This window comes from Anser anser, assembly GCF_964211835.1.
Source record: "Anser anser genome assembly, chromosome: 27".
NCBI classification, from domain to species: domain Eukaryota; kingdom Metazoa; phylum Chordata; class Aves; order Anseriformes; family Anatidae; genus Anser; species Anser anser.
In genome coordinates, this window is record NC_139748.1 from 2,452,989 (window position 1) to 2,476,133 (window position 23,145).

General features: G+C 47.1%; 1 protein-coding gene across 1 annotated transcript in view; it reads left to right on the forward strand.

Moving 5' to 3' along the window:
- The window catches only part of PLXNA2 (plexin A2), a 381,872-nt gene that overhangs the window by 61,477 nt on the left and 297,250 nt on the right, over positions 1 to 23,145 (forward strand). The window contains exon 2 of the mRNA XM_083812470.1: positions 19,983 to 20,087. The gene's annotated coding sequence lies outside the window, so the exon portion shown is untranslated. The remainder of the gene's footprint in view (positions 1 to 19,982; positions 20,088 to 23,145) is intronic.

The window sequence follows — 23,145 nt, forward strand, 5'->3', positions numbered from 1 at the left end:
GAGACTGCACCCTAATTTGACAAATAATTCGAGAGAAGTGATGTCAGGGGGATAAGAGACCTTGTATCACACAGCAGGGCAATAGCAAACAATCCTAATGCTTTTGTTTAGAAACTGGAGTTTAGGCAGCTAACCTCATTTCACACTGAAACACCAGTTTCCAGGAAATAAAAAGCACTCGGTGAGAGGGAGCCTTGTGCTCAAGTTCCTGCTCAGCCAGGTTTGGTGCAAGGGTGTAAGCTTCAGGTGTTTTATCCATCAAAGCACCTTAAGCACTAAGTTGCAGGCTTTTTGGAATTAGGCTGTTTCTGCCTGACTTGCAATTCATCCTAGTTGTAAGAAAGAAGAAGGTCAACAGTTTTCTGATGGCTAATTGTTCAGTACATGGCACAGAATGAAAGGGAAGTTAAAAAAGCAAATCAAACGGCAGCAGCAGTGGCTTCCCAAGCAGTTGTTGCCAAATGGAGGAGAGAGAAACAAAGAGACTGGACACTATTTACTTAACACTGTGAGCTGCTGTCTCTGCATAGGAGGATGAGCCTTATATAAGACACTGAGCACTGCTCTACCCTGTTTATCTATTTCAGCTTGTGGCAACACACACTTTGCCTCCGCTGCCAAGCAAGCTGGGTGTCAAATCAGTACAGATGTGCGTAATTCAAGCTGGCACAGAAAGTGATGGGTTTTGCATTGGACATGTTTATTTTCTTCTTGCAAGGCTTAAGCATGTCATTTGCTGTCACACATGCCCTTGTGAAATCTTGGCAAGAAATCAATTTGATTTTCAATGTCAAGCAGCTTTCTTTAATGTCTCTAGATAAGGTTTGTGTTTATTTTGTTCTGGAGGAGTTATGTATGTACCACCTGGGGTCAACAGCAGAGAGCTCTCTGTGAAATAGTCATGCACAGAAGTTCAATAAAATCTCTGCAGAGCTGTTGTTTCTTTTCCATCTCTTCCAGAACTGGGCATTCTCGCTCCCACCTTCCAAAACCACGTGAAGGACATGACATAACTCGGAACACTGGTGCCCAGCTGGTGTTGGGCACCACAAGGTCTTTGTCTTGTCCTTTTTGAGGAGTTGAGGGTGTTTCCTAACAATATCCTCTGAACTCTAAGCTGTCTAGAGCTGGGGCTACTATTTAATGAGCTGGGCAGTGCTGGACCACATTGCTGCTCAGATGCATGGAACAGCTACAGCCTCAGTAGTCTCAAGGGTATGATTTCTTGAGACACAAAGAAGGGTGAATGACCAGACAGGATCCTTTCACTTCTAAGGGGCAATAAATAGCTAAGTGTGATACATTAATGGCTTTTGTCACTGTTAGTGCTGTGAATATACAAAACTGTCCTTTAGGAGTGTGTGCAATACCCACAATAAAGCGCTGAGGTACTCACGCAAAGCACCAAAACGCACGTATGTGAAGTGACCAAAGCAAAAGAAAAGCACCCGTATGAAAGCAGATATGTCTGAACCACGTAGTATAATGTCATCTGGCTGTCAGTTGTACGGAAGTTGTCAGACTGTATGAAAACATGCAAGAGTCTCCCAAAATAGAAGGGTTCTACATTCCAACATCATCGCAGCAAACGTGGGTTTACAAATGCGGTTACTGGGTTTTCTGTTTACATCAGCTGCATCTCGTCAAAGGACTTTAACCCCCGCTCAGCCCGTGCTGAGCTGTGTGATCCCGTTAGATCTCACAAGCTGAGCGGTGTCGGGGGGGGTGACTATTTGCATTGAAGATCTCTGAGGTACATTGTCGTAATTCTTACCATTCAGAAAATGACTCCCCTCTGAGCTGGTGCTTTATTCTGTTCAAAGAGATACTCGGTCTTTTGATGCAGACAAACAGCTAAGATGGGTGTCCCAGGAATTCATGCAAGCAGTGGCTCCTGGCTGTTTTGGAAGCCAGTTCTGCTGTCCTGAATAGTCTGTAATATGACCAATTATATACTGCTTCCTTCCAAAATGTATAGTAACTTGCCTTGTGTGCTTGTTTCTTTTTGCTTATGCTGGTGCCGTGATTGTGTTTGTTCTATTACTTTCTTTCTGATGGGTGAAGTAATTCCTCTATGAATTTGTTATGCTTTAGGATTAATAGAGAGTAAATGAATACAGTACAGAACAAATGCAAAATTGTCTTCAGAAGTGTACGAATCTGTTCCGCCACATGATGTACCATTTTTTTTCAGATTCTATTTCATTTCACCCTTTCCTTCAACAAAGTAGTTAAAAGCTGTTACTATTTATAAATTTACTGCACATATATTCAGCGTCAGACTGAAGAGCTTGGTACAGGCTCCCCTGGGAGGCCAGGCACGGAGAAGAGGTTACCCCGCTCTGTACATGGTCTCTCACCAGGAAAGGATTGAAGCAGAACAGGAAAGCTGCTTTGGAAACTGTCTTAAGCATAAGCAGATGGCACCAAAATCTGATAACACTTCATGAGTGTGAAATTCATTAACTCCCCTCCCCGCTCCCCAAATTAATATTTTTAAGCCAAGTATTATAGAGTTTCTGGTGTAAGTTTTGGATTTAGATAGTTTGGCTCCGGAGGGCTGCTCCAAAAAGCAGCCTAGGGGGTGCAAGGAGTCCATCTTGCCTAGCAGTTTAAGCAGTAGTAACCATCACCAGCTCTTGCAGGGAAAACCCAGCTCCGTGGATTCATGAGGTCTTGGCAAGCAGCTACTGACTAAGGGAGAGAAAAGGCTTTGAAGTCCCGATGTGGTGCAGTTTTTCACTGGCTCTGTCATATTCTGCCTGTATTATAAGCAGGTCTGAATGTTTGTCTAAGTTACATCAGAGTATTTTATTCCTGATCGTTTGCGTTTTGACATGTGAGTGAGTACGAAAGCGAATGCAGTCTCTGCGTCCCGATCCGTCCATATGAAAGCGGTTCAGGGAGGCTGTGTTTCGGGACTGCGGGTTTGCTGGGTTTGCACAGAAGCAGCTCCTGGCCGAAATGCGGAGCAGACACCTGTTCGCAGTTGCTGTCTGCTCAGCAGCATCACCCGTGCACAGTTCTGCAGGAGCAGATAAACTCCTCAGCACTTGATGACACCATCTGCCGCCCTCGTTCGGGACAGAGGATGCCGCAGGGGCTCTGCTGTGCGTGTGCCAGAGTGCAGCCAGCCTCTTGCCCGGTTTGGGGTTAAGTCCCTCTCTGCTGAGCCTCGGAGCCTCCGTGACTGAACTGGTCCGTCTCCTTGAGTTTAATCAGGACATCTAGTAGATTTTCATCCCATTCCAGTGAATTTACACCTCCATCTGTTAAAGGGGACAATGTCTGTCTTGGGTACCACTCGAGTACCTGCTCTGGCACCTGCTCTGCCCGGCTCCTCCGGGCCCCCTTGGCAGCCACATTTGGAGGAGCTCAAATCTCTGAAGTCCTGATAGTGACAAGAGAATTTTTCAGTGCCCCAGTTTCCCCACTATCTCTGCGCTGCAACATGGTTCTGTTAAATCAGAGAGATTAGAAATTGTCAGGCATTCAGCAGCTGGGTCTGACTGGCAATAATGCAGAAAAAAAAATGAAAGAAAGGAAGGGAGGGAAAAGAAAGCTGGCAGAACCATCTGAGTGATTATTATTGCTTGTTGCAGAACAGTCTGTATTAGCCAGAAAATGCCTTTATGCTGTATTGGTAATAGGGAATACTTTATCATAACCATCAGAAGCGAGAATATTTTAAGCTAAGAGGAGACCCACAACTAGAGTTAAAAAAAAAAAGGCAACAAAACGTGATTCACGATACAGGAACACTGTTGATGTATCCAACAGGAAAGCCAGCAAATTCCTCGGTATCTTAGCTTAGCTCCTTTCATCAGAGAAATAAGAACAGCAAAGCGGCTTTCGCATATTTTTATTTCCCAGTGGGTAACCTCATTCTTGTCAAAGAATGTCCAAGATTCTTTTTCTTTCTACTTGTAATGCTCAAGTATTATAAATACCAACAGCAGCTGAAAAGGAATTAGGAAATCCAAGAAAAATGTGCTCTATTAGGAAGCAACAAACTTTCCCATGTTGTTCTGACCAAATCCTAGAGTTCTGCCTTCTGCTCCGGAGAGGACTGATTCGTTCCTTGTCTGGGGAGATTCGGGTAGATGCTGGCTTTGGGATGGGCTGGTCCCTGCACTATTTCACCATTTGTGGTTGTATGCTGCATTTCTGGAGCTGCAGAGTGCTGTCCTTCAGCGTGTGAGAAGAATGGAAGTTCAGGTGTTCACATTCCTTTCCAACCTCATTTTGTTTTGCAATTAATTTCCAGCGAGTGATTTCTACTGCACTCATAATGATCAGAAATATTTGGCAGATTAACATCATTTAGCTTTCATCTTCTCAAGGGAGATAAGAGAAAGGATGAAAGAGAAGGAAATTCCTTGCTAAACGCTGTTAAGAGAGTGAGTACAGAGTCTAGAGACGTGAAATCAAATGAGGGAAAACAAAGGAAAAGTTCAGGAGCCCCTTGCCACTGCCTGTGGGATTTACCCTTTATTTACTGCTGGCAGTCCATCTGTCAGCTCCCAAGCAATGCTGAAAAGGAGACTACACCTGTCAACACGTCTGTGAGGCAGAGATGGAGCAGATGTTGGAATTTGCACCACTGAAACTAAAATTTATTATATCTAGCACAAAACTGCTAATAGAGGTGAAAATGATCACTCTTCAGTTCCGTGCTTGATCCTCTTCCTTTTTTTCCTCTTTCTTCCCTTTCTACTTTCCTGAGTGCATATTCCCTGCTCAGCTTCAGCAGAAAGGAGTAAGTCACTGAAGGAATTTAATTCCACTAGTATTCAATCAAAGCAGAATAATGTGTTTAATATCTGTGCAGCGTAGGGGAGGTGGAAGATTCATGCACTCCAAGGAGGTGAGAGAAAGAGATGCATTAAAGCCTGTGCCTTGGTACGCTGCAGTATAAATTCACGCTCACACACGTGAAATACGTTGAGGAGAGCCGCAATACAAATCAGCAAAGAGCGAGGGAGTCCCAAGTCAAAGGAAGAACAATATCGTGTGCTGTTACATTATTGCTTCTATATATTCTGGTGCGTGTTATTAATGGCAAACATAATGCGAGTGCTAAACATGAGGGTATAGCCAGGAAATATGGGCTGAAATTAAGTCAAGAGTATTGAGGCTTAATATCTCGGCAGCGATGCCCGTTAGGCTGCGTCGTGCTCCGCCAAGGCCAGGCTCCGTCGGAGCATTCAGCAGCGGCCGGAGCAAGGCGCTGAGGACAGGACCGTGGGGAGCAATCCTGCTCGGGTGGTGAGGGCTCAGCTAATAACCCTTCTTTCCCCTTACTTAGCATATTTATTCCTTCTCCAGGGCACTTAACCTATTAGCTGGCTCATCTCCCCGATGTCCTGCAGGACACGGGCGGTTACCACTCGGGTCCCCTGGCTGCTCCGGGAGGGCTGCAGCAGCCGCTGCCGTTAGCGCCAGCCCGGCTCCACGCAGAGCAGCAGCTCTGCCTCCGCCTGGTGCGCTCCCCCACGTCCGCCTTCCAGGTGTGTGTTTTCAGGGAGCAAAGGCTGTGTCACGAGCTGCTAGAAGGCAAAATTGGATCTGAAGCCGCGCTCACTTTGCGCTCTCGCAGCCTCGGTCGCTCTGACTCCAGAGGAGCCTTGTGCTGAGTATTTCAATGCCAGACGTAACTGGAATTTGCATGAACACTTTGGGAATCCATAACATTTAAGAGTGGATGTCGATGGCATTGAGTGCAGCCATTGGATAATAGCCCCTCGCTGCTAGAAAAACTGTAAGCAAGGCTGAGGCCCTTGGTTTTTGTTATAAAACAGAAGCTATTGATCCTGCAGCAGCAATCCACTCTGTGCAATATTCCTATTACATCAAATGACTGATGGAGATTTAATCACTTTGTCTGATAGTGTCTGGTGCAAGAAAAATTATATTCTTGACTTCAGTGTTCCAGATGGGTTGTGGAGCTCTGACGGGTTTTTTGAAAGAGTCTCAGGCTAAACAACTGCCAGCTGGGAAGCAGACTACGTAGAGCCCACCGTCTGCTGAGAAGTGCAGGCACACACACATCGCTCTCAGAAAGTTAGGCTGAGTAGAAGGCATGAGGATATATATTGATATTTAAAGTGGAATACATTTCCTGTCAGACAAGAATGTGTATTTATGTGTGAATGTTAGTTTCCCGGGGACATTTTCAAAAATTAGTATGAATTTCGGGTTGTGGGCAAGTTGCATGCATTTGAAAGTTGTCCATCAGTGTGAACAGATGCAGTAGTCATGATTTTGACTTGCTTTCACAAATTCCATTTTTACAATATAAAATGATGTGCTTAGTAGTAAAATTATTTTTATCAGTTTTAATCTATTTCAAGACAGTTAACTGATTTGCTATATCAATAAGATCAGCGTCACTGAAGTTAACTGAGATTTACATTTCTAACTTGATTATGAGCTTACTCAATTTTACCCAAAGCGTCACTTTGAGATAAATACTTCGGATCGTAGATCTCACCAACTGCATCTCAGCAATGCCGCTGAGAGTCACGGTCTGCTCCAGCACTCAAATTAAGGAAAGCGAAGGGGCTGGCTGCTCTGCACAGTGCCTGATCGGAGCAACCCCATCCACAGTCAGGACTGAGCCCTCCTGCAAAGGCCCATCGCTGGGCACTCTGGATACACCCAGCAAAACCTAAATGAATCTTCACAGTCTGGGCTTCTCAGTTGCTTTAATACCTTTAAGGATTTTACCCTGAATTTTTTCTCTCTGTTTCAAAACAGGGTTGCTCCCACTGTTGCCTTGTTCGTGATTTTAGCAAACACAGCCCAAGAGAGGTCCTGAACGTGCGTAAATTCTCAGCGTGTTGGACACCTGCTCTGTGTCCCACCTGCTACAGCCTCGTTCTCCCCTACCGCATGGAAAAGCTGTACTGACACGTCTCTGGTCATTAACTAAAACTTTCCATTTTCTTCATCAGAAACAGAACAGAAATATGCCCACCATCTGTTTGCCCCAAGTATGAGGAAAATGTGCTCAGTGTTAGGGATGATTCCTGCTCCAAACAAAGTCCAAGGCACAGCTCCTGCTGATTCCACTAGGACAGGATTTGACTCTGTCATAGATTTTACTCTTCACCGTGGATCTGTAAGATGTGTACTCCCAAGTCTACAAGGAAAAGCCTCTGGTAGCTTTGTGCCACCCTGTCAGCCCGCAAAGCTCCATCTCATTCTGGTTCCCAGCCCTCTGTTAGTGCCGTGACCACGGTCCCACCAGCCGCAGTGCGGGCAGGACTGCCGCTTACAGACAGCTGCAGCGTGGTCTTTCTGCCCTTGTTGGCCACAGAACAAAAAATGTAAAGAAAGCACACACCAATGTGGCACTTAGCTAGTAAGCATTCACACTTGAATGCTGCGTGTGTCTGGAAATGTTCTCGTTTAACCATTTAAAAGGCTGTGTTGATTTTTGGGCTGCTCTGGGAAAATGAAAGTGAGAATGATGATTAAAGAAGACAACCACAACAAGTGAACTGTAACTGTAGCTTGCTTCTTGATTGGAAGTATTTAGAAGGTGATGCTGGAACATGAAAATCAATTAACTCAAGAAGAAATCATGTTCTTCACATCCTTCCATGTTTCCTGGCATCCTGGTAGGCTTAACATCTGGGTGTCCTCAAGACATTTGATGCATTTCATTCATCATACATGACATTTGCATAATGCGAACATCATACTTTATGCAGATGCATCCTTGAATATTTCACAAATTATGATTGCTATTTAAACTTCCCATAAATAAAACCCACAGGGACTTGCCCACTTCTGAATGTGTGAAAATGCAAGGTCCAGAGTGACTCGTTACTTGCACTGACACACTATAAATTCCCTTCGTATCGCAAGTAAATACAGTGTCGTTCATTTTATTTTCTTTCTAAAGCCATTAAAATTCTATTAGCTGTTTGCGAATATTATTTCATGCCATCTGCATTTACTCCTAAGTTGTGATAGCGACAGCTGCAATAATTTGTATGCATTTTCTGTGTACAGTTAGTTATTGAGTAACAGAACCTTCCTCTTGTGTTGCTGTAGAAGATATAGCCAAATACGGAGATGGTTTGTTTGTAAATCCAAATCCCCAAAGTATTATTTTATTTATTAGGACAACAGAAGGGAAAATGGAAGATGAGACAAGAGAAAATGTCTGATGTTATGTGGCAGACAGTAATGTTTCTCCTCCTCACTTACTTATTTGCCCATAGTCATAGCTTTGGGTTGAAACAGGAGTGGACGGTGTAAGAGTGAACACATTTTATTCTGTCCTGTTTTCATTTGTTTAGGGCTGAAAGTTTCTACTGTGTAAAACACATTTCTAATTGACTCTCTATTAAATATTGTAGAGGTGCTGAACAGGAACTTGAGCAAGACGTGATCCTCGTGTCAGCATCCGATGTGAGGTCACCTCGGCTGCAGTTGTGCACGTAGCCAGCCATTCTGAGCCAAATTTCGTGTCCCAACATCACAGAGAGACAAACTCGCAGAGCAACAGGTCGGCTTACAGAACAGGGGCTCAGTGTGGATGACCGAACACCCAAGCCCTGTTTTTCTTGGTATTTATTTCTGTGAGCGTTCTCAGTGGGAAGCTCACCACTACTCAGTGGCGGTGCAGGTCCATGCATCATTTCAGGCATGTGTGAGTGTCGCTTTGAGACCTTCTTTAGGAATCATGTGAAAAATAACTCTAGGGTGAATTTCCTCCAAACAGAGGCGTTTCTCCTCAGAGCTTGCTATGGTCTTAATTTTGTGAGCACAGAGCTAGACAAGTGCCAAAATATTTTTGTAGTTTGATGCATGTGCTTGAGAAAGTGTGGCCCTCCCTTTTATGCTCGTGTGAAGTCTGGCTTGCAAACGCCCAGGTGATAAATGCTTCAATATTTAGCCATGATTTACCTGTGGTGAGAGAAGGAAAAATTATGCAAATAGGTCCTGAATCAGAGCAATGAGCCCCTTTATATTCTCCAGAATGTGTCAACATATAATGTTTTATGAATTGCTCACTTTCCTTTGAAAATAAAACACTTTTCTTTTTAGACGTTCGAGATTATGCTTAAAGATAAATTACAGAGGAGAGGCAGCCAGATTAATGTGGCCCCCAAATGGCATGAATTCGTAAAGGAATGGGATCAGTTTTTAGAAGAACCTCCCAGTCTTCTCTTTTTCCATCTTCTGAAACCTGTTTGGGAGCTGTCCCTGGCTGTCTCCTGCAGTGCAAACAACCCAACACGGGCGGCCTCAGCATGAGCTGGGACCTCCATGGGCTGTGGGGTTGGAGCAGAGTGATGCACGTGGCTTGTGCTGCATGTCCCCACTGTCGGGGACGTGCCTTCACTCTGTGACCTCCCCTGGCATCGTCCTTGGTGCCAAATCCCAGCCCCCCTGTGCACCCACGCTGGGGACTGTTGGGTGAACTGGAAGAAACTGAAGCAACAAAATCTTCTCTCATCGTGGTGCTTCTACCTCGATGAGCACAGCTAACTGCAGACAGACTGCCCTCCGCCTCTTTTGCAGTCCAATTTTTCGGACTTTTCCCAGTCCCACCTGCCGGGTTTGCTCCAGACACTGGTCTCAGCACCGCGCCCTGGGACAGTCACTGGCAAGGGCTGGGCAAACGGAAGCAGAGAAAATAAAGCCACGTGGATCCATTTTCAAATGGCATTACAATCAGGACAAGAAAAGCTCTTAAAACACTGCAGAGTCCTTGGTGTGAAAGTCCCTTTCATTTGTGTGTAGATAAATCGGAGCTCTCTGAAGGCGAAACAGCAGCGCCACGCGGGATTCCCGGTTCTGTCATCTCTGCTGTTTGTTCTCATCCTCTGTGGCCCTCAGAAGGGCTCAAACATCTGAGAAAAACAAATTTCAGGGCATCGCTTCGGATAATTCTGACTGAGTCATCATTTAAATACCTGGTTCCTATTAGCACTTTTCATCAGCTCTCCTGAAAGGCTCTGATGAGGTTGTGGCCACTTGCACCTAGGGGACACGAGTGGCTCAGCCACTCGCCCCGAGTCGTGCTCCTCCCTCTGCAAACTGATTGCTCCTCACATGGAGCAGTAAGAATTACTGCTTAAGGACAGGAAAATGAGGGAAACCATAGCAAAATCAGGACCTCTTCTGTGATGAGCTGCTTAGTATCAGGAACCAGTCTCCCTAATGTTTTATACTCTGTCAAAGAAAAGATCTTTAAGGAAGCCATAGAGTAAGAGATCCAGGAGACAGCCTCCCAGCCCTGAGGAAGCACCGCTCCATTTTCTTTTGTTTTCCTGGGAAGAGATGTTTAAGGCAAGAGGGGGCAGCTTTGCATGCTTCTCCACAATTCTTGCTCTTGGCCAAAAGTTGCTCTTGGCCTTAACTCCTACTTAGGAGTTTGAAAGCCTACTATTTGGGCCTCACTGTAACAGCTTTTAAAGGCTACGTACGGATAAAAATCAATGGGAAATCAACACAGCAGATGCTAAGTGACTGAAAAAATGAAGTTGTTGATTGCAACCCAGAGACCTCTGGTGCAAAAATAACTCAGTACCACGATCAAGATGAGCCTCAGTAACTCAGTCGCAGAGGGAGATGGAGACTCCCTCTGGATGTGGATGTGTCCACTTGCTGGTTTATCGGTAAGAACACAGCCTAGTTTCTATTCGTTATGGGAATATCATGGGAAGTCCATCTGGGGAAGAAAACACCTTCTGCAGGGCAGCTTCCTGTCTTCATCCCATCCAGTCGGGCAAGATGAAATTATTCTCCAGAGCTGATAGGCCCCTAACAGGCAAAAAAAAAAAGGTCTATAAATCTTGGAAAGTGCTGTTCTTTAGCTTACAGGTTCATTAATAGAGTGATGGACCCTGGAAGAGAAATTGCCTTCTGTGAGATTGCCGTTAGCAGGTTTGTTGACGATGAGCCTCCTGACCTTACCGGGAGCGAGGCGGCGTGCTGCACGGAGGGGAGCTCAGAGAGCCATTACTGCCGTGCTACGTTGGGGTCTAAGCTGGAATTAAAACAAAAAAGTCCACTTAGCAGCCTTGAAGGTCACTAGTTTTTGCTGCCAGGGTGTGATGGTTTATAGAGATTTTGTCACTGAAATGAAACTTAAAACATTATTCTGTTCCCGTCTGCAGTAGGAACAGGTGAGAGGCTGCTGCTTCTGCTTTTGGTTGTTCGTACCAAACCAGGGGGGGTTGGAGTCCAAAAGAGAGATTGGAGAGGGGTTTGTGCTGTGCGTGAGCTGGGTAGGAGCGGGATGGGAACTGTGGAGGAGCCTGGAACGAGGAGGAATTTCTGCTGGAGTGATGTATTTCCCTGCTGTCAAGAGAAGAGAAGGTGGCTGCGAGGTCTGCACCTGTCCGAAGGTGGCAGATGGAAGTCAATAAAACAACCCGGAGAGATGAGAGCTCCGACTCCGAGCTCTCAGAGCTCCGTGACTCGCTGCCACCTCTCCCCGTTGTACTGGCTTCCCTCCCTGTCCCAGGCCGTTGGTTTCACAAAACTGGCATTACTGGGAGGCGCTGCAGGGAGGGGAGGATCTAGTGGTCGCCGATTTATTCGCGGTCCTGCTGGCAGTTCAGCCTTTACGACACAGCATCTTTTTAATTAGTTTTTGAGTTTCTTCTTTGGAAGACCACAGGCTCCAGATGGCAGGTGATGTCATCACCTCTCCGTTAGGGGGGTTTGGGCCTATTTTGCTTATCTTCACATCTCCCTTGTTCCAATGCTAGCGGGGTGAAATGGCAAATCGGGAAGAAGGGATTAACGAAGTACAAAACATCTAGCAGTAGAAACGACAGCAGGCTCTCAGCTTTCCCAAAGGGCCTGGGTTTGGACGAGGACAGTTTGATAAAACAAGCTAAGGAAAACTTCCCCTACTTTCCTACTCAGTGTTGTGACTGAAGGGGTGAGAACAACCCTGCACCGCTGCTAGTCCAGCAGGGGGAAAAGTGAGGCGTTAGATAGCAGAAGCCTTAGATCACTATCTTTGACAGTGGAAATGGAGTAGAAAAAGATGGAAAAATAATAGAATCGTATTTGTGATTTCTGTCTGCTACTTTCTGAAGCATTGAAAACCCTTTCATCTGCCATGGCTACCTCCAACTCCACTGCGCTCCCCTCGTGCCTGCGTGCAAGGTGAGCGTGTGATCCCTCCCGCTGGGGGATTACCGGTGGCTGACAGGCGTTCCTCAACAGCATCAGCTCTGCCTGTAGCTGGTCCGAGCACGGATGCTTCACAGAGACAGGGTTTAAAACAGGCTGCTCCAGGGACAGAGCCTGTGCAGTGTGCCTGAGATCTGCCCGCTGCGGCGCACGGAGGCACTACGAGGTGCTGGGTCCTTGCCCAGCTGAGACCCTTACGCAGCCCTGGGGGCTTGCTTTGTCACTGAAAGGTTTTCTGCCCTCGTGAACAGTCCCTGTGTACAGGGGAGGCGGCGATTCGGTGTCAGGGTGAGTACGAGCACAGTCCGCCCTGAGCTGGGGGCTCGTTAAAGAAATAAGGCCCAGGCTGCGGAGCCAAACTGCCGCTGCCTCAGCTCCAGCTTCCCCCTCCTGTGCTCACCAGGAGTTCCCAGTCTTGGAAGTCCTGCCCAGGGAACATCTGATGCGTGAAAAGCAAATTTCACATAAACAAGGACTGAAAGAGGAGGTGTCCTTTTGGCTGGAACTGGAGTATTGGGTCCATTAACTTTAAACCACTGCCTAGCCGTGGAAAACCCCGTGTGTTCTTCATCCGCGGGAGAGGAGACAGACCCAGGCTGAGTTACCAGGGACCACACAAATCTATCACTGCCCTGAGTAAGCACTGTCATCCACTCCTGCGAGCACCCCTTCCAGTGACAGATTCATGGTCCTCAGAGAAATTAAACTCAGTTGTGGATGGAATCTAATTTCATCCCTTGTCATTAAACATCTGCAGCTGGGATTTGCTGCCCTACCCAGCCCGGTGTTACAGGTGGGAGAGATGTGCTGCTGAACAACAGTTGATCATTCAGGGGAATCCCCTCTCTATTTTCCATGAACAGTAGGAAAATAGGGCTGATCTTGAGTGCGTTACAGTCTCTGTGAGCTGCAGGGAGATTATTCCTTTTGGGATGTGCTGTGCTCTGGGGAGCTTGGCCGGAGCCACCAGCCGGGGGCTCTGCGGGGTCAGGCAGCGCTGGGTGGTGGCTGGGACCTGGGTACAAACCTGCCCGGGTGGCAGGTCCTCCGAGAGCAGTGCTCAGCTCCACGTGTCAGAATCAGCCAGGGGTTGATAACAGTCGTCAGTCGCACAGGTACAATCTGAAGGGAATCTTGCATTTCCCGGCCCACTCGCCAGGCTCAGCGATGCTCAGACCGTAGTGCTGCTGTCGTGGCAAAACACATCTGACTGTCCTCGCTGTGCTCTTTTCACCTAGGGCAGTTTGCATTCAGAAGTAAATCTCTTCGCAGCAGCAACAAGGCCACAGTTTTTAGTCCACAGAAATAATAGGTCCTGCTTTCTACGGCAGGCCACGGGCCAAGACCCTGCAGGACTCAGTGGCTCAAGCAGGGCACGTCCCAGGGGCGGCGCTGGCAGCAGGCAGCAGTGCAGAGTTTCTGAGCATCTTTTCAGCCACCATCCAGACAGATTTTATGACCTCCTCTGCAGCAGAGAGGTGCAGAGCTTACTGCCTACCTCACTGGCATAGCAAATATACCAGAGGGAATTATGCTATCGATGGAGAATCCATCAATAAATTCTTTTCAATAGGTGAAATTCCTCTTGGTCTATCCTCCTGTAGATGATTCTAAAAAAATAGAATAAAAAATGACACCAGAGCGTGTTCCCAGCATAGTGCCTTCCACGAAGCAAGTCTGAGCTCACGCAGTGTGTACGGGGCAGTGGGTCGGGAACTTCCCGCTGGCCCCAGTGACAACCCTCCCTGTAAGTTGCGTGCTAAAATTCTGCCGATTTCAGAGAGCGTTTTTCAGGACAGACTATTTGACACCCACACTGTATTTTAGGGAATACATTATTTTGCCGTGTTCCTAACTGATCACAGTCATGAGTTGTGATTTGCTGACACTGAGTCCCAAACAAAAGCGGAGAACCTTGTCTAATAGCGCTACGAGAAAGAATATTCAGGAAATATTAACAAGTTTCATATGGTAATTTATGTAAATATGAACCATAACTGAGTTGAAAAGATTCGGTTGAACCTATAGAAGGAGTCTGAAAGCCAAGGTTCTCGTGATAAAACATAAATTGATACTTAGTCTTTACAACCCAGTGTTGTGCTTTCTGGCACAGAACAAAGAAGGGAAAACCAGAAGCTCCTCTTTAAAAATGTGAACCGTTTCCCGGTTTCGTGTTTAGGATCTTCACTGGTGCAGTTTTCTGGGATTATAAACAGACCCTTTCAGATTGCATATGCACAGGAGCAACATTGCAGCTCCTCGTTAGCACCAGCCTGTCGCTCGTGCAATAACCCGCCGTGCCGTGCCACACGTCCCCCTTCCCGGCAGGACCAGTGCACGGCATGGCAGGAACAGGACTTCAGCCTTCCCTGGGCAGGTCAGCCCGGGCTCGGTGACCAGAGCGTGAGGTGGAGGCAAAGCAGAAGAGGACAGCTTCTGTCTGCAGGCGCCGTGTCTCTCAGTGCTAGCACAGGATCTGCCAGTCAGCTGCTCAAACCCCGCCGGGCGCGTGAGATCCCGATGGTGTGCTGATGCAGCGAAGACGTTGGGCTCCGTTTGGTTCTGGATGACTTCATTAAGGTCATTTCCAACCGTAGCAGAGCCGCCTCTTCCACCTCCAGTCTGAGTTTTGCAAGGACCGTGTATTTTAATTAAAGACATTTAATTAGTCTGCCCATAAGCTGTCAAAGCTCTCATGCTGAGGCATAATTAATGTATTGAACCTCTACCTTGCAACTTCCATTATATGTATGTTTCCAAAACAAATCTGCACTTGTGTTTGAAGGGACATTACAATAACAGTTCTTAGCACTTCTTGTTACTAGAATAACAGTATTGTGCATTTATCAAGTGGCTTTCCCCTGAGGCTGTCCAAAGGGCATCAGTAAGATGTGTGTGTACTCAGCACCTTCCGAGATTGAGCCTCAAGCACACAATCAATATTTATAAATTACACTTCAAACTTAAAGCTGTGTGGGGCTTTCTGGGGGGGCGAGAGGGGGTTGGTTAGGCTCTGTTTGGTTTCCAGTGGAAGTAAAAGAGATGCTAAAGCCCTGAATCTGAGTTGTACTGAAAGACAAATTTTCAATGCTTAAAATTCCAAGACAAGCTCTTCTAAATAGCTCAGCTCCCATTTGGGAGCCAAAATAAGTGTTTAGTTTGTCAGAATTGCTTAGCACATGGGGTCTGAGGCTTGACTGAAAATGTGCTTTCAGCTATGGGTGATCTTTGGCCATTGGGACCGCCGGCTCTTCCTACAACTGAATCACGTAAATATACTTTAACGCTGCAGAATTAGGGCAATAACTTAAAGTGTAGGGGCACAGGACCGTCGTGATAAACATAGCATGCTGTCCTTCGGAGATAACTGGCTCATTGCTAACTCTGGAAAAAAGGCCATTTACTGAAGTATGGACACCGTTCATTTCCCCCTCCTTCCTGGCCGGCGTCCCGCTGCAGTGCCCGCCAGGCCGGCAGGGTTCAGCGCACGGTAACACAAAGACCACAACCTGGGCTGACATGGGGAAGACAAAACAGAAAACATATTTCAGCAGGAGGATTTCTAAGTGAGCTAAACACTTGGAATGTTGAATGGCAGAAGTAATATTTTGACCAACCCTAGTCCTTAAACTTGGGCTAGATCAATCAGTTCTCCCTGCTCCCTGCTCTGTTTTAGCCCCAGCCATTTTGCGGTCCCTGAGCATGGAGCCATCACCGCTATTTCCCTTTGTCTCTTCGCCTCCGTGTTCCAGTACACAGAGAATATATTTCACGTGAAGGGGAATATTCATAAAGCAGAGTGGGAGTCCTCTGAGCGATGGAGCCCCAGACAGCCCTGCCGCGGCAGCCGGGCTGGTGCTCAGCATGCCCGGGACACATTAAGGATGGAGGAATGCTGCCGCTCTAATTGCCCCGGCCTCGGCCTGGCATAAATCAGCTCTGCTCCCCGAAGAGTCACCCGTGCCTTCGGCAGCTCTGCAAGCAGCAGCCCACATCGTATCTGACCCATTCCTCATCCCACTTCGCCGCCGCACTGCCAGTTACTGTGTGTTAACTAAAGATGGAGACCCGGAGACTTGAGTGCTGTTCTGAGTCACTGGTTCAGCTGGGTTCTTTATTATTATTAATGATGAAATACCGAGGCTGGGCTGCTAATGAGTCTAAGCTCCCTCCTGTGTGTTTATTTTTCTTCCCCCTTCAAACTGTCGTTTCAGAGTAAATTACTTTTCCCTGCATCTTTGTCAGGCAACACTGTACCAGTACATCCACCCCCATCTCGCCCTCTGCTCTAATTTCAGGCTTATTCAGTTTCTCTCAATGCAGTTTACTAAGCAAAGTACAGCATATCCTCCCATCTGTCTTACTTAAGTGGCACGATGCGCCTCAACAGCAGATAGAGACATCATTTTTATTACGCTGAGTTCTGGTTCTTGTTTTTTCTCTGAATTATTTACTAAGCCATTACCAGAAAAGGGGGGAGGGGTGTGGGGTTGGAGGAAAACAAGTAGCATTTTTAAGGGGCGGGGGGGGAGAGCAAACAATTTTTCAAGCATCACTCAAAAACTCTGCTGTGATTTTCTCGCCTTTGTTCCATCTCGTGCTAAACATGTTTGTGTCAGGCAAACAACCCACATTAGATGGAATTTCACACCATTCAAGGCATCAGTGTCTCCAGCCTTAATGTGTATTATGTTCAAACATGCAACGTAATCCATCACAAACCCCTGCAGACCTTGCGCTCTCCTCCAGATTTATCTGCTTGAAGCCTCCCTCTCCATGTACGCACGTAGCCAACCTTCTGTCTGTGGGTTTTTTTATTTATTTGGAAACAGCAGACCAGATTCGCAGTCAGTGTACGCTATCACAGCTCCACTGGCTTCTTGCCCGCGGATTTATCCCAGCAGAGGAGACTTGCTCACTGCTGGCTGGAGGCTGCGGTTGCAGGATTAACTCGGGGTTTATCTCGGGGTCTGTTCCAAACTGACCGAACTGTTTACATCAGAGCCTTTCGAGCGGCTGTGCGCGAGTCGCAGCCGCGCTGGCATTGCCTGCCCACTCCCCAGACTCATGCGGAAAAATTTTATTTTGCCAGGAGGAAAATATTTTGAAAACAAGCACAAGGTTTGCTACAGCGAGCGAAGCGGGCTCCTGAGGGAGCCTGGCCCGGGGACTGCCACGCTGCTTCTGGGGCTGTTTCCCGGCTCTTACGAGGAGCAAACCCAAGTGCGGCAGGGAGAGCTTGTGTTTCGTTTGCAGAAGTTAAGGTAAATAAATGCAGAAGTGATCAAATCCAAACCGGTCCAATAGGGAGGAAAACCTGTGCTTGATTTGAAACCAGAGAAGAGCAGTTACTCCTCTGAAAAGAACGCTAGAATAAGTGCCATTAGATTAACATGGAGATATTTACATCAATTCAGGAGAAACAGGTAAACTGTTAAGATATAATTCACAGAGCATCACAGTGGTGGGAGACGTACCTGTCTTTACTGATAAGGCTTTCCTCTCGGGGCGATCTCCAGTGAATTTTGTACGCCCGTACACAGAGGGGGTCTGTCTGGGGTTTCTGATAGAAACAGTAGGAAATATTGTGGTATGTTTAATTCTGCTTTTCATCGGAGACTTTGTTTTTACCTCCAGGCTTGTTTTTTTTTAGCCCAGTCCCCCTCTCAGCTCATTCCTTTCACAGTGCACATCCCCACCTATCGCCACGCGGTGCTTACCGTCGTGGTGTGTAAACACGGCGGTCTGTGCAAACCAGAAAACAAGGCCACCCCCATCTGAAGCAGAACAGAAATTTTGAGTTTCTAATTGCTGAAGCGTTAAGAAACACAGGGAAAAAAATAACTTTCCTCTGCCTTAGTCCAAACCAAAGGTGCCAAGTGAAATACCCTGACCCAGTGCTGCAGATGAACGGGGGCACGTTGGGTTACCTCTCCCAGATGCGATAACATTCACCATCATTAGGTTGTCCACCTCGCATGTGGATCCTGTATGGCAGGCTAACACACAAGATCATTTTCTAGCCACTGAGTATGGAGGAAGGGGCACAGCACGGTGTGAGACCCCCACCGATGTCTGCACGACCCTGCTGGGGCTGCGGAGATCTCCACACCACTTCCACGCCGAGCCGCGCTTCACTGGAGGATGTCCTGGAGCCGCCGCTTCCAAGGGGGCGCCTCGTTACACGGCCTCCACGCTCACGCTTTGCATAGGTGGATGCACATATGCTTAATTGGTCTCCACATGGCAGGAGCAGTTTGCATAAGCCTTCGTTAGTCTTTCGGCAAGGCTGCCGGTTCCTGTGAATGGGGAAGGAGCAGACGGGGCGTCAGGGGAGGAAAGGCTTTGTTGGCCTCGCTGCTCGTGTGAAAGAGCGCACTTTGTGCTCAGAGGCCAGCTGTCTCCCCCTCCTTTCTTACATCCTGGCAGCAACTTTCTTCACGCCTTTCCAGGAGCCCTTGCCAGGCTGTCTCTGCGCGAGGGAGACGTGTTTGTCCTGCTGGTGCATATGCTCTCGGCTTTATCCTGGGTGCTGCCGCTGGCTCGCGCGCTGTAGGACCCGCGGGGCTCGGGGCACCCGGCCGGGTTGTGCCGGGCACGGTGCACGAGCCTGGGCTTCGCTCCCTGTAACGGGAGGGCCCAGGCTCAGCGAGCCACGGGCAGGAGAGCCACGAGGGCAGGAGACGGGGCCGGGGGGCTCTCGGGGGCGGTGGGATGCTCGGTCGCATGGGGCAGGTGAGAACCCGGCCCCCCGACAGCCGCTCCCGAGTCTGCACGTGCACCTCGGTGATGATTTTAACAGGCAGTTAGATAAATACCTGCCAAAAGTAGACTAGACAGAGCAGTCCCTGTCTGGGGGAAAAAAAAACATGGGCTAGACCTTTAATAGCCCTCTTTTCTACAAATCATTCCCAAATGAGACCCCCAAAAGGGGGCTCACCCGCCCCGTGCCACGCGAGCCAGGTGCTCCCCAGGCCCTGCTGCAGCTGCCCCGCAGCAGTAGAGCGGGGTAGGTAACGGGGGACGGGACCCGTGCCTGCACTACTGCTTAGTCTGCAAGCTCAAAAACTTCAGTTACATATTTTAATGTGTGTAATTTAGGGAAATATGGCCCATTCCATCTGCTTTGCATTAATTTGAATGACTATTTAAAAATACAGGTTGAAATATTACAGATACTAATAATTTCTCCACATGGCTAGCTCTTAATGGATGGAGAGGAAATTAAGAATAAGGCTTTTTATCAATTTTCACAGGCAAGCTTTGCCATAATCCTTTTATTTCTTTGAGAACTGTGTTTGTTTATAGGCATTTTATTTGTTTAATAATTTTGCTCTTTTTCTTAATCTTCGCAGTAATTATTTCACATTCTATAAATATTTAAACTAATTTTATTCCTTATAAATATTGTTATGTTTCAACATTTTTAAAAGCTCTCCTTCTTCCAGTGAGTTTCAGCCACTTCCCAAGCATCTAAGCCTGGTAGCCTGCCGATGAATGTTCTGCTACTGCCTGTAGGACTCAGCTGACATTCAAGCCCCAAGATAATAGATAATTTTCTCTAATTCTTCCCCAGTGCATTGTTTCTCCTTGACCTGCTTTTATAGACTAGTTGGCCATTGACTTCTTGGCCACGTCCTCTGAATTGAACTGATAATGACAACATCATTCGAAGTAGAGCTTGAATATCAGTTCAGGTTAGCATCACAGTTATATTACAAAAAAAGCAAAAAAAAAAAAAAAAGGGGAGTAGTGACTCAGGCATGAGTTGTAAGCCTCACTAATTGCTTGTTTATTTTTCAAAACTGCAGGTGCCTGAAGTTCCTGTTCTCAATTAATCACTGCAATGTATGGAACCTGCGTGGTAATTGCTGTTACGCCATGCCGGCAGCTGGCTCCGGATAGCTGCAGCAGAGGTATAACAGAGCTGGGCTGGGGGAGCTGGGGCTGGTGGGGGCATTGTTTGTGGTTGTGTGAGTAGCTGGCTTGCTGCTGAGTAACCTGGCTCAGGAGAGGTCTGCTCAGAGGGTGGACCTTTAAGGGAAAGGCAGCTCTGAAAGGCGATGAAGAAGTTGGTGTGTAAGGCTCAAACCTTGCCGTGACCTTTCTGGGCCGGAGCCTTCACGTACTCTGTGTTTGTGAATGAAGGTCTCTGATTTACTTCAAACAGATCACCACAGAAAGTACGTAATTCTACTTTTCTAACCTTCCCAGGAGTTTTTGTCTGCCTTGGGGGCAGGATGTGAGAAGTGATACAGCTTTTACTGTAGGCCAAAGTCAGCAGTGTGTATGAAACATAATAATGTGGGACATGAAATAAATTGAAGGGATGTTGTATCCCCGGGTGGCAAAAAATGGTTAAATGCTGTGTGTGCTTCCCAGAGGGCTCCCTGGCGTACAGGCGGTGCTGTAGGCTCGTGGCAGGAAGGAGCAGTGGGGTACGTGGCCACCTTCCCCCGCAGCTGCCTCCTGCAGCCTGTCAGAGCCGGGGGTCCCCGGGGCTGCTCTGATGGATCGCCCCACAACCGGCTTTGCCCTCGTCGGAAGGTTCCCGGGGCCGTTTTAGCGTTGCCTCGGGGAGGTATCCGTTAATATTGCCAGGGCTCTGGTGTTGTGTGGGTGACAAAGACGTTCAGAAATCGTGGTGCTGTGTTAAATGCTGTTGTCTTCTGCGATACGTCATCGGTTTGACTTTGGGAAGGTAGCTACACGCAGATAAATACAAAGAGGAAGGAGAAAAGAGCCTGGAATACAAAGCCAGCTGGGTTAACCAACAGACGTGGGAGATGTAATTCTGCTGGAAGTAAGGATTACGCCTCGGTAGGACAGCCTAAGCCGTCTTCTTTGGGGGTAGAACAATGCACAAGGTCCATGCAATGTTACTTTTGTCAGTAAAAGCTAGCCATTTTTCTCCCAGTATGGTTAATCCAGACGTGCCCTCTGCAGCGTCCCGCAGCACAGGCAGGGCAGCCACCTCTGCTCTGAGCTTTCCGGGCAGGAGGTGCAGAGCATCCTGCTCCATCATGACACAGCTCCCAGCCTGGCTCGACCGCTACAATAGCGGTCTGCTGGCTTTTGTGTAGACGTTGGAAGGGCAGAGGAATCCTCGTGTTGTCTCTTTTTCTGCCATTGCATTAGGAGATGTGTGCCATGCAAATATTTCAGAAGCAGTTCAGCATCTCTCAAGATGAATGATGCTCTGTAAAATATGATTATCTTTTGTAATGCATCACCTACGCGTACTGCAGCATAATTTGTAACTTCCTCCAATTTCTATATACAAGAAAATACTCAGAATACTGAGTAGGGAAAGATAAGTTTCATTAACAGCGACGTTGACACTGCATATATATCTTAAATTGCTGCTCTAAAGGTGAAATCAATAGCTGCGCTTACACGAGGGCTCCGACACTTCTGAAAAACCCCACATACAATTTTTGTTTAAGATGAATGCTTCTGAGGTTTGGAAAGCTACTGTTTGCGTGAATGATCTTCCAGATTTGCTACATATTACTCATAAATCTGGAAAGAAAAAAGTTGTTTAACTCCTGTTCTACAAAAACATGGGCATTAGATTAGTGGAAGAAGGCAAACATAACAGATGAAAGCTATTAGAGCTGGCTTCGGTTCTGCTGATTTCATTCTTTGAATATTTCCAGTCTGCTAACTTAGAGAATCCATCTACTTCTGACCTTAACCTTTCCACAATGTTTATTATATTTGGGTGGGGAAAAGGAGATTATTTTTAAAACAAATCAAGGTAAGAAACAAGTTATTTGTCCGCATGTTTGTTAAATGGAGAGCTCATCCTCGTTTTAGATGACTTAGTCCACGTTTGTTAAGAGGACAGTGTTTGAGCAAGGTAAATGCAGTCCTGTGAGCAGCAGCTGAGATGATTTGGAGCCAACCAGAATTTGTTGCCATGCCCTGTGCCTGAAACCTGGTAAGGAAATTCGTTAGAGGTGGCTGATGTGAGAGGAATTGAAACCTGTGACTCCTGAGAGTCTGGAGGGTGAAACTGGGAATAAGGCATCCGCTAGAACAGAGCTGCTCCTCTCCTCTTCCTGAGGGAGGGAAGGTCCTGGGGTGCGGAACGAGGGTGCATTACGGTGTCAGACCTGACTCATAGCGCGGGGATGTGGGGCAAAGAAGGGATTTACCAAAGCTGTAGGTCCTTGGACATCTGTCACTCAAGACTGTATAAGGTCACTTACAGGGATATGTAGATTGGTACCAAGTTACGGTGTTAGACGGAATGCCAGCACGAGGTCAAGGTGATGGAGTTCTGTGGTGTAATTCACTTTCAGGTGTGTTTAAAGTTGGGCAGCCATTCAATCTTCTCCTTCTCCCTGTAGAGAAGGCGACGACGCGATCTGTGAAGCAGAAGGCTGGGTTAAAAAAGGCATCTTTTGATTATAGACGTGTGGTCTGGAGGGACATTGTGGAAACGGGTCCAGATCCGCTGACCCAGCTGCATTAGAAGTAACCTCCTTTTGTCAGGCCCACACTCAGTTTTTCTGTTCATGTTTTTGTTGCTTGAAACCACTCATTTTAGCACTTGCATGAATATTGTTGTGGCTATCAAAGACCTTGAGGCCTTTATTTCTATACATGCTATTGCCAGTAAATGTCATCCTTCCTGCACTGTGCAAGTGCTGCACTGTGCTATGTTCCCGTTTTTTTTCCCAAAGGCAAGTTCAGAATAAGATGACAAAAGGGATACGTTAAGTAACACTCATCAATGAAGGCTGGAGTTTCAATGAACAGGGGACCAACAACTGCTACCAGGAAGAAGGAGAGGCAGAGGGATGCCAGCATTTGCTTCCTGCAGCTAAAATATTGCAGCTTCATTTTTTTTCAGCGATGCCTCTTCGATAGGCCTGTGTTCCTCCACTTCCCACCGTGGTACAATTTGTTGCCCTTTGCAAAAGGCAAGCGAAGCCTCGGTTACTCTTTAAAAACATCCAGTTGGGG